Raw genomic sequence first — 11887 nt, 5'->3', positions numbered from 1 at the left:
TTTAAATCCATGCCAGGTAGAACACTAAAATTCAACGCTTCAAGAAAATACAAAGAGAAAGCTCCGGCTGGGAGGGGTAATATTTCGAACTTAAAGCCGAACCATCTTTTGCAATAAGAAAAATTAATGGCGAACCCCATCTCCAAAATAATGCACATTGAGCAGACCCCGTCGTTTTATAGATTCTCAGTGAAGTCCACTGCTGTTTGCCATGTCATCTGCATGTTAGTACTCGTATGGCAACAGATATTTTCTTCTGTGAGGGAGCCACCTTACAGGAGAGAGGCTAGCACGTACTCGTTATGGATTCTAACAGTGGTGAATTTCTCCGCCGTTTCTTTATACTTTTGTTCTCTCTCTCTCTCTCTTTGCATCTCTTGTTAGGCTTTCCGTTTGCTTTTGATTTGCTGAGACGACCTGAACAAACGAGATAAGTTGAAATTCCAACTCGTGACAAGAATGTTGTGTAGAAATGGAGTCTTGGCGGGCACTGAACGGGGCGCTTGTCACTTGAGGTCAGCCACCGTTCTTGGAATTTTTGTCTATCCTCTTAGAAGCCAAAAGGTGATCGATGTCAATGGCCAATAACGGTAGTCAAATAGGAGACATCACATCATAAGATCCTAGAGGACTCAGGTTCCACCATTGACCCTTTTTCAAGATCCATTGAAATCAAACTTCTTGAGTTCTTCACAAACATCTCGAAGTTTGTTTCTTTTATTGTCGATCGTTTTGTTATGCACCATTTCTGTTTTACATTCAGCTTTTCTTTCCCAGTCCTCATTTCATTCTCGTGCAGGTATGTGAATTAGTCTCTTTTTCCTGTTTTCTTCATTCTCTCTCTCTCTCTCTCTCTCTCTCTCACTCACTCACTCTCATTATTTCGCTTCTTCTTTCTTTTTCTATTTCCTAATTCTATTTCATTGACCTTCTCCGTAATTACATCTCTTTCTTCTTATTATTTGCCTTATCTGTTTTTTTAATTCAGTGCAACAACTCTGTCTCTTTCCATTATCGTCATCTTTATTTTCCCTTTCTGTTTTTCTATCTTTTTCAGCACTTCCCACCCTATATTTTCTTTTTTCCCACTTTTCACCTTTTTTCATTTTTTCATTGTCATCTTATCATGATCATCTTATTCTCTCCTATTTATCTTATTCTTCTTCTATTCATGTTATTTTCTTGTTTCGTCTACTTCATCGCTATCATCTTGTTTTCGCCATTATTCTATTTCTTTCTCAAGTGAAAGAAGGTTGTTTTCAATTAAAGTGAGCTTGACGATGTCATACGGAGTTGCAAAGTTTCGTTACGAAAAACAGAAAATGCACATAGCGTATCAATCTCAAGTCTCACTTACTCAGCCGTAATTCCAAACAATGCCACAAATCGATTATTGTTGTTTTTTCTCTTCTTCGTATATTCTGGGCCAGAGCAGAAACGGATGATCACAATTAATCTGTGAATTGAAATAATAATTATTTTATTCTTTTAAAATAAAGAAATAGTCAAAAATCATGGTAAAGAGATATTAGACGTCATAGAAAAACTTAGAGAAATTAATATAGATGCGACTAGAAAAAAAATATTCCGAAATATGCGCAACAGTAAGAAGATGAAAAATGAATTATTTACAACATCCGATCCTTTACTAGTAGAAACGTTAAAGAAATTATTGAAAATAATAAAAGAACCAATGTTCTTTGAAGAATACTGTCAATAGGAAGGTGAAAAGGAAATAAGTGTTCTGATGGAAAAGAATAAAAATTAATTAAACACCAATTTAAAAACCACGCAGAATTAATGAACAATAATTTTCCTGTTTTCTTCGAGAAAAAATGCTCTCTAGGAAGAATGTAAATTTAAATATCTTGGAAAATATAGAAGACTGGTAATGGTGTCTGAGGAGGTCAGGTTCAAGTGGACCTTTTGAAACCGAAAAAAAAGTTTACGTCTGATATATTTAGATGCAATATATATTGGATAATATCCAGTATACCTGTATTCAAAGAAAAGACGGTTTGCACACATAATTTAAATATGCTTTCCTGGAGCACATGCTTTTGATAACAGAAGTTACTTTTTTGTCCATTTCGACATATGGAGCAGAGACATGCAGGCTAATAAATGCAGATGTAAGTAGAATACAAGTAACGAGAAATACAAGAAATGAAAGTTTACATGACATTTTTTTACAAAACCAATTAATGGTGTTCACAACTGAACATGCCATATTTAAATAAGATATAGCGGTGTCATCTATCTATCCTTGTCCAAAATATAGCGTTTTCCACCTTCTATTGAACGTACTGATCTGTAACTGGCGAATATTTCAAACACACTCCCACTATTACTATAAGGTAAACCGAATTATACGAATGGCTGGCAAAATGCGTTTCGGACTCTTTCTACTATAATGCAACTTCTTGCCAGGTGTTTGCTATCTCGAAGCTTAGCTTCAGTGAGTATAAATAGAGCATGAGCTTTCCTGCAAGTCTAACAACTTGAATCTTGGACTAATGGTCTTCGGTTCGAGGGGAAGCACTTCTAAATGAAGGGGTCATTAGTTAGCGGAGAGGCAGCAGGTGCTTCGGTGTTTTGCTTTGCCAGCCCCGATAATGCAATCAAGTTCGTGTGACTTTGCCTGAATAAAATTTGGATAAGCACCTAACAGGATTTTCTCTGTTTGTGCATTACGCTCATTACTTCTTCTTTGTCTTCCTTTTTTCTGTTGTTTTCTCTCTATTGTTTAATTTGTTCACTTTTATGCATTTTTCTAGATTCCATATTTTGTTCGTTTCTTTTCTTTAATTTGCTTATTTAAATTTTCTCCAAATTTTCTTTATTAGATGCATTTCGAATCAATTAGATACATATCGAATATTGATAAAGCAATCTTGTATAAATGCCAAATTGCTTTATCCACCCAAACCATCTGATTCTTCTTCTATTGAAATCATATAAGAGCATCACTCTGAATGGAAGAATTTCCATTAAATTTAGAAATTAGTATTTCTGACGAAATCTTCCGAAACAAAAATAAAATCTTAATTTTTGCAATAAATAAATCTTCAGAAGTACCAATCATGCTTCCAGAAAATTAGGTTCAGTTAGTTTGTGGACAGATTTTCGTCTATTAATCGGCTGGCTAGTTCATCTGTTTTGCGAGATTAACATCCAGAATTTCCGGCAAGGAAAATTTGCTAGGTAATCTCTAGGATTTCTGAATGGTTTACTCCCATTTCTCCTCCACGGTACTAATACCAGTGTGCTTACAGCACACTGGTATTAGTACCGTGTGCTTACACCGTGTGCTTACAGCACACTAACAGCCTTTCTTGGTTGTGGGAGTATTATATAGATATGTTCCGCGCAATTTTATTAACTGAATAATTATAGTCTATATATTAATAATTAGTTTTATATTATTAACTGAATAATTAATTCTAATTCAGAATACAGGCTAGCGCTACATCAACATTGTTAGAAATAAAATGTTTACTCAATTTTAAAATTTTTAAAAACGTTTTAAAACTTATTTAATAAATGATCAAAACATTATGCATTTATATAAATTTTCCTTTGTGATTTATTTTAATTATAATGATCAGTATACAAATGTATACTTATTTATTTATTTCGTACGGTGATTCAACGGCCGTGAGTCTCTACTGCGGGGAGGTACGGCACCACCTCAATCCCCGCTATTTTTATCTGAGATTGGGACCGACATAGCTGACAATTCAGACCTATGGCTGCAGGGATCGTCTTAGGTATTCTTGACTGTACGGGGGCTGGTTTGCCTGTTTGCGGGATGAAAAACCCCAGCTAAACTGGGGAGAAAAACCCTGCTGTCCACGCCCAAGACCGGCTAACTTGGCTATGGCTGAGGAAGATTCTTAAGCTCCTCTCGTCGCCGACGGGAATCGAAGCTAGGACACTCCTCTCCCAGTTGCAAAGCCTAAAGCCACTAGGCTAACTGCACAGACAAATGTATTCTAATTTGAATTAATTAGTTTAATTTTATGTGAAAAATGGCCGTCCAATACAATATGTTTTTGGATTCACGGGAAATATAAAACGAATATTTCTAGTCACTTCAAAAGTAGAGCACAATTTATTTCTCTACTCAAACTCAAAATATACGACTAAGTGCAAAGAACTTTCAATTTTTTTCCAACGTCATCTGAAAGTGAAATTGCCCAACCATATACAGAAGAGGCAGGGTTTTAGATCTCCGAAAATTGGTTTAATCTCTATCATCTCGTAAAACACGTAAACTATCCCGAACAGCGCAAGCAAAAGTACACTATACCCTTGGTCTAATAGTGTTCGTTATATTGTGTGATTCAAAATTAGCCAACCACTTAAATATGGCATTTTAACGTTTAGATCAAGTTAAAATCATCTAAACGTGCTATTTAAAGGCTTCTAACGAAAAGCTTGTTGTTTGATAATTTGTGGTTTAATATTTTGTTCAATACATGCCTTTATGAAGAAAGTGATTCTGTCTCGTTAAGATTAGCTCAGGACTTGGGAAACATAAACAACAAAAAAAAAGCCTGATAATATAATATATCAATGGAGGATCACATTACAACTTGAGGGTTCGAACCGAGGCCGTAGTCTGCGGATGTGTGAAAAGTAATTTTTATTATGAGAGAAATAGACTGTTGTAAGAACTAGTGTGTCACTATTGTGAATGTATACTGTAAACAGGTATGTCCGAATGGTGGAAAGCAAGAGAGATGGAAAGGAAATAGTAAAGAGGGAGAGAGAGAGAGAAAGAGAAAGAAGGAACTTAGATAAAGAGGATGAAAAGAATAGGAAGTGCGTGAGCTAAAGCAAGAGAACACGAGAAAGAGGGAAAAAAATACAAAAGAGAAAAGAGAAGAAACAAATAAAAATAGACTCCGATAAAGATAAATACATAATAAAACTGGAGGAAGGAAAGAGAGAAAGTGTAAGGAACAAAAGATAATTTACAGTTGATAAGGAAGATTGAAATGAACTGTATCAAGCGTGGAAAGAGATGAGGAATAGAGGTAATAAAGACAACAATGAAAGATAAAGTGAAGTGAGTGAAAAGTGAAGAAAAAAAAGAAAAGCGATAGAAGTAAGAAAGAGATACACTCACACACACACACACACACACACACACACACACACACACATACAACACACACACGCGCACACAAGAAAAAATATATATAGATCGAAAGGTTGGATGTATGACACGGGTAACAGTACAGAGGAACAGTGGAAAGATAGAACAGAAAGAACAGAAGAATGAAAAGATAGAGAGAGAGAGAGAGAGAGAGAGACAGATTTGTTGTACAGTAGAAAGATTCTCATCCAGGACATGAAGCACTGCAATAATACGAAGTAACAAACGCACACGCAGGCGCAGATGCACACAATGAAATTTTTTTCTTCCACAGAACCATTCGTTTGTCGAAGACACACAAAGAATTAAACTGATGTACGGAGCTATTAAGGTGCAAGACCCACTTTTTCACTTAGTCTAATCACCGTAAAAGCCTTGGATTAGTGTTCGTTGCATGTGCCAGGGTCATGACGATGAGAAGAGGGAACGGTTGCTGAAGGTTCCATCTCCCATTCTCTTTCTATCCTTGTCCCCCACTCTCTCTCTCTCTCTCTCTCTCTCTCTCTCTCTATTCCCATTCCCGCTGTGTCAACTGGGTATGAAGTGAATGATAAAAACGCAGATGGAAGTCACACAAGTGTAATTTCTTCTCGTAAAGACTGAACAAAAAGTGAAGAAAAAATCGGAACAGTGGAGCAAGATTTATCACCAAGGATTTGGAGACTTTACAGAGAAACAGGACACGGCGACACGCTTACTGTGACTGCGCGAGAAAAGTTAAGAGGGTCAAGACCTAGAGGCAAAAAATCAATAAATAAACAAAATAAAAGCATTGTGTATTTTTCTTCGTTACTTCCAAAAAAGGACTAACCAGCAGCGTTACCAAAGTTAGTAGTGTCAGCGAGATCGAATACTGTTTATAGCAAACAATCCATAAATTTTTAAAATGAACAAAAGGAATTCTATGTTTTTAGTACATTCACATGTTTTCATGGATCTTGAGATGAATAAGATTCTTAAGAATATATTGTGACACTTTTCAAAAATTTAGACATTTGATGATATTGTATTAAAGCAATTAATTTTCATGAGTTCTTTATATTAAAGCTATATACGGTATTAAATGCAAAGTGCTTTCTTTGGACGTTAATTCGAGAGTTATTTAAAAATTAATGAAAGATCTTCGTAGAATAAATGTAATCTGACACGATTTAAAATATGTTATATAATGTATGTTAAGTTTCAGATACCACAATTAATTTCTCATAAAGTGGGATATGTATTTATTAAAGAAAGTAATTGGCATGTATCAATATTTTTGACCTGCATTTTAAACAATGAGCACTGGTTACAAATTTAAAACTTGTTGATGTCACGTGCGGATTAAAAATTTTAAATGTAATGTGTACGTGAAATGGTTTTGCACAAAAAAGCTGGAAAACAGGTATAGTATTTTTAAATTTAAATATAAGCGGTCCATAGTACGACGGCAGTTTGTAGACGCTTTGGAAGAGGGGCTCTCAAATTAATACATTATAGAATTAGAACACAAAAAAGGTACAAAAAAGAATAAATAAATAAAATTTCTTTAAAATAAAAAAAATAATGTTGTTATTATTTATTTTCAGTCACCTTCCAAGTAAAGAAATTTCGCCTGCGCCAATTTATTATGAAAGTATATGAATAACCTTAAGATGGAGCTTTGTTGTGTTCAGTGAATCTATACTTGGAGGGGGTTGATTAAATGCCCGAGTGTGAAGTGAAGAAACAGCTGTCATGCTAAATGGTAAGTGGTATTTTTTATCTTCATAACATATATTGCCATGAGCTCAACATAATCAATTTTAAGAACCGATATATTTCCTAATGATATAGTTTAAAATATTTAAGAATAGGAACGTAACAATTATGATACCGGTACGTAATTATTATTATTTTTATTATTATTATTATTATTATTATTACTACTACTACTACGCTGCATTTAGAAGAAGTCCTTGGACTCATCGTGGGAGGGCACATTTCCACTACATTTACTGCCCACCACCACCAACAGTATTTTTGTCAAACTATTTTATAATTTGTAAATTGCCTGTCCTGTTGGCTGATTTGCCTTTATACGGTATGATACACTTTATAGGTAGGAAAATTTCATGTTTCTCACCAGTGGAAACGTGATTATTTTATATACTGCGATTAATTCGGTCTGGAGGACAAATGAAAATTAATTAAATAACAGAGGTGGTGCTCTACCTAAAAAAAAGCATCGAGTATTAAATACTCGAAAGTGTAGTTTTTACTTTTAATAATTTTTCTACAGATTAATAGTGGTATTAGTAGAAAGAATTACCGCCGAAGCAAGTAAGATATGAAGTCAGAGCATTAACTGAATTGTAGATTTGGTGTATAGATAGTTAGGAGGTTCTCTGGCTAGTTTTCTGCTGTTCGTGATGACAATTCTACTGTTCTATAAGATCAGCTAATACGTCTATGGCTAAAAGCCATTATGATATTCCTTGAATTACATGTGGGATTCGAAACCCAGGACTGTGTAGTGTAAGTCAACTGTCACGGTCATTTTGAATTTCTAAAGATTCTAACTTCAAAAATATGTTAATCTGTCATTCAAAACACATTTGACTTATTTTTAAATGCAGTATTGTAAAACAAATATGCTCTTTTCGCAAACAAAACGCATATTTCTCATATGGTGGGCGGTAGATGGCGTTGGTGTAGTTGTGGTTCATTGTAGTTGGTGGAGATAGAGAGTTGTAGAGTAGATGTCCTCCCTCGATGAGTGTTTGGGGTCCCTGAAGGTGTCAATTAATAATAATAATAATAATAATAATTTTTTTTTTAAACATTTTATTATGTCTCAGTATAAATTACATACAATAATAATATTTACAATATTTACAATAAGGTTTATACAGAATTTTTGAATTTAGAATATTATAATAATAATAATAATAATAATTTTTTTTTTTTTTTTTTTTTTTTTTTTTTTTTTTTTTTTTTATAAACGACTTATTTGTTTTTACAATGAAAATGATAAGGTTTACTATCACACAGAGTATCTGCACACACACAATGAAAAACATATTATCTTTTCAGTACAGTACGAAAATTCGATATACAAAATGCAGAGTACATTTTATAAATATGAATATACATTTTTTTTTAAACTAGCTAAATATGGATTGGCACCAATGTGCACACAATTCACGATACAATGCAGTAATGCAGCATACACACTTAATTCAATAATAATAATAATATTTTTTTTTTTTTTTACATTTTATTGTCTGAGTATAAGTTACATAGAATAATAATATTTACAGTATTTACAATAAGGATTATACAGAATTTTTTTTTTTTTTTTTTTATGTCTCAGATGAATTGCATACATAGTTGCTGGAGTAATTATATGTATATAATATTTATAACGCATTACAAGTGTGTATAACAGATACTTGCAAGTTAGTAATTTCCTTCCTCGAAGCTTAGCAGAGCTTATCTGAGGAAGATAATAGATGACAGAGGGTGGTGGTTTCATGGTTGTGTTCCTATGGTGGTCACAAGCCAGGTGTTGATTTTACTGTTTGCTGGTACGTGTTTGAAAGACTTTGACTGCTATTTCAGTTTAACTTTTTTTTTTTTTTGTGCAAATAGGGTTGGATTTAGACATGGTGTGTTTGTTTCTTTATGTTCTTGTAGTGGTAGTTTTTTGAGAGGGGAGGTTGTCGTGGTTTGTGTGTGTGTGTATGTGTGGTGGGGGAGAGAGAAACAGGAATTGCTCTAATTTTCATTCTCGCTATAATATTTATATAGTGCCTGTTTCAGCTATCTGTATGTTCCTAGGTTTCTGTTGTCGAACGGCAGTTTGTTTATCATGTCAGGTACGTAGAAGTTTCGGGTGGCTTTGCCGTGATGATTGTTGTACTTATATGTTATGTAGTTTGTTGACTGTGGTCTTGTTATTTGATATGTTGTTCTGGTTACTCTATATGTTGGGCTGTAGTAGTGTTTTAACATGACTGTGTAGTGGCGTAAGTGTTTCACCTTAAATATTTTGTGTTTTGTCCATGCTTCCTGCATAAGAGTGGGTTGTTCCCAGAATATCAGTTTTATCATTTTATCTTGCAACCATTGTAGCCTGTTAAGTCTGTAGTCTGCGCAGAATGCGTATGATGTGATTGCATATCTTAAAATGTTTTCACATAATGCTTTATAGATTAGTATTTTTATGTGGGTTGGGGCAATGTCTTTTAATCTGTATAGTTTGCTTGCTATTATCCTAAGTTTGGTATGTAGGTAGTTTGTATGGCTATTCCAACTTTGATCTGCATCGAAGTGAAGTCCAAGGTAGCGTGTTGTTTTCACCTGTGTGATGGTTGTGATTTTAGGTTCTGCACTGTGTATAGGAGGATGAATGTTTGATAGTGAGATATTTAGTTTCTATGGGCAGGGTTTGGGGGTTTTTGAATATCATTAGCTTTGTTTTTCCGGGGTTTATATATATGCCGTTTTCGGTTAACCAGTTAGTGATTTGATTGATGTCGTGTTGCATATTTGTGTAAGCGATATTTGCATTGTTGTGAATGGATACTATGGCCGTGTCGTCTGCATTCTGGAAGATTTTACTTTTTAGGGGGAGTTGGCTTATGTCGTGTATGTATATGTTAAATAGAATGGGAGATAGGACAGCTCCTTGCGGTACTCCACAGGTTACATGTACCTCTTTGCTGTGTGCTGATCCTATACGTGTGATGTGCTTTAATAATAATAATAATAATAATAATAATAATAATAATAATAATAATAATATCCAATTTAAAGTTACATAATTAAAAATAGAAGTTTCAGAACGAAAGAAACATTGATCACCAACATATCTTTCAAGTAGTGATTCATTCACGACAACGAACACTGAAGCATTGTGGGCCATAGAAACATCATTATCTCAGTTACCTAGTTTTTTCTCTCTTGTTTCTACCCAAAATTATCGGAGTTGTCGAGTATATATCTAATGGGGAGCTAGCGAATCGTCATCTGTAAATAATTAATTTTAAAAAGTAAACTATTTATTTGCATTCCAGTGTTTATATAGTTTTCTATTCGAAACTTACACATGAATTTTATTATTATTATACGAATCCTTCAGAGAGCCAGTCCATCGGGGTGGGCCCTATACTACTTACATCACATACATTCTCTTGAATTCTTTTAGGAAATTTGTAATCACAACCTCCCAAAACAACTCATTCAGCCACGCCACACTGCTCTCTAAAAGAGAAAAAGCTAGCTGACCTAGCTGCTACATTCTCATCTTCCATGGATGCTCTCTCTGTCATCCTCACTCCCTCTTTCCCTTGTCTGCTAGCGTCAGCTGTCTACAAATTCTCGCTCTCTCTCCACATAATTTACATCCAATAACCCTGATATCATTCCCAACAATCCTATCACTTTATCACTCCCCCCCTTTGCACCCTCTCCACTGTATCACCTCCGAAACCGAGAGACCGTACCTGCGTGCAGTTGTTCAGATGAGATCGTATTAATGCCTTCGAAACAGGCAAAATTACTTCCTAAATCATACATGTCAGTGTTCGTTTCAACATTGCGATTATGCTCTGAGTTGTTTTTGCAATATTTGTTATATAGCCACTGAAGTTCAAATTCCTATCTAATAAAACTCCAAGATACTTGGCCTGGTCAATTGTTCAGGCATAATCCCACCAATATAATACACCAAAGTGCATAACTTTACATTTACTAACACAGAACTTATAGCTATTTTATGCTGTTCACATTTCAAGTTCTAATCATTCTGCAATTGCTGCACGTCAGTTTTATTTCTAATTATATTGCCTATCTTTGAATCATAAGCAAATAGCTGTATGTCAAGTACCTCCCCAGTACCATTAATGTAAAGATTTAGTAACAATGAACCGAGGACTGATCCATGGAGTACATTGGTCACATTAAATCTTGTAGACTCACCCCCCCCCATATAACTATTTATAACTATTTTCACATCTATCACTAGTAATTTATAATACAATCCCATATTCTTCAATTTATGTAGCAGCGTTTCATGGGGAATCCAGTCATAAGCGTTAGCAAAGCCCAAAAGTATCATGGTGTGCCCATATTCTTTATCTAACCCAAACCACTTTATTACTATAAAGTGTGAGGAACCCTTAGGACATGACCTTTCTTTAATACAATCATGCTTTGTATTGCAATTTACAGATTCCCTGTGAAGCTATTTCTGTATGAGATCGCTTACCTACTTTTACTTAGACTCACATTATATCGCCAAGTCAAAGGAATATTCAGTTCAGCTGAACCATCTTTTAATATTCGTTCTGATATCTCTGCAGTCGCTGTTGCCGAATTGATATTCAATTTGTGCAACAGTTCTAGTTAGTACCAATTTCTTATACACCTGAGTTTCTTACTTCACTGTAGAAGTAGAGTTCAGCTTAATGTTACATACACTAGGTTATTACCTTCTATGAAAATGAGCATTCGTTAGTTGAACGATATCTTCTGCCTCCCATCCACACTGACGGGAGTTATTCTATTAACTATAGAATTATTTTGGATTGCCTTATCTTGTCTTCAGCTTGCAGAGCCAGTTTCGTTCCTCACTCATACTTAGCATCCTCAACAATAGTTGTAACCATCCTTATGAACACGATATTCAATTCACTTCATATTTTCTTAAGAATTATTGCACATCCATTTCATTCCCATTCTTTTTATTCTTCGGACCCT

This window comes from Typopeltis vanoorti, chromosome 17, assembly GCF_054136105.1.
Source record: "Typopeltis vanoorti isolate ZY-2024b chromosome 17, IOZ_Tvanoo_1.0, whole genome shotgun sequence".
Lineage (NCBI taxonomy): Eukaryota > Metazoa > Arthropoda > Arachnida > Uropygi > Thelyphonidae > Typopeltis > Typopeltis vanoorti.
The sequence above is the reverse complement of the archived record's forward strand: the minus strand, read 5'-3'. Positions refer to the sequence as shown.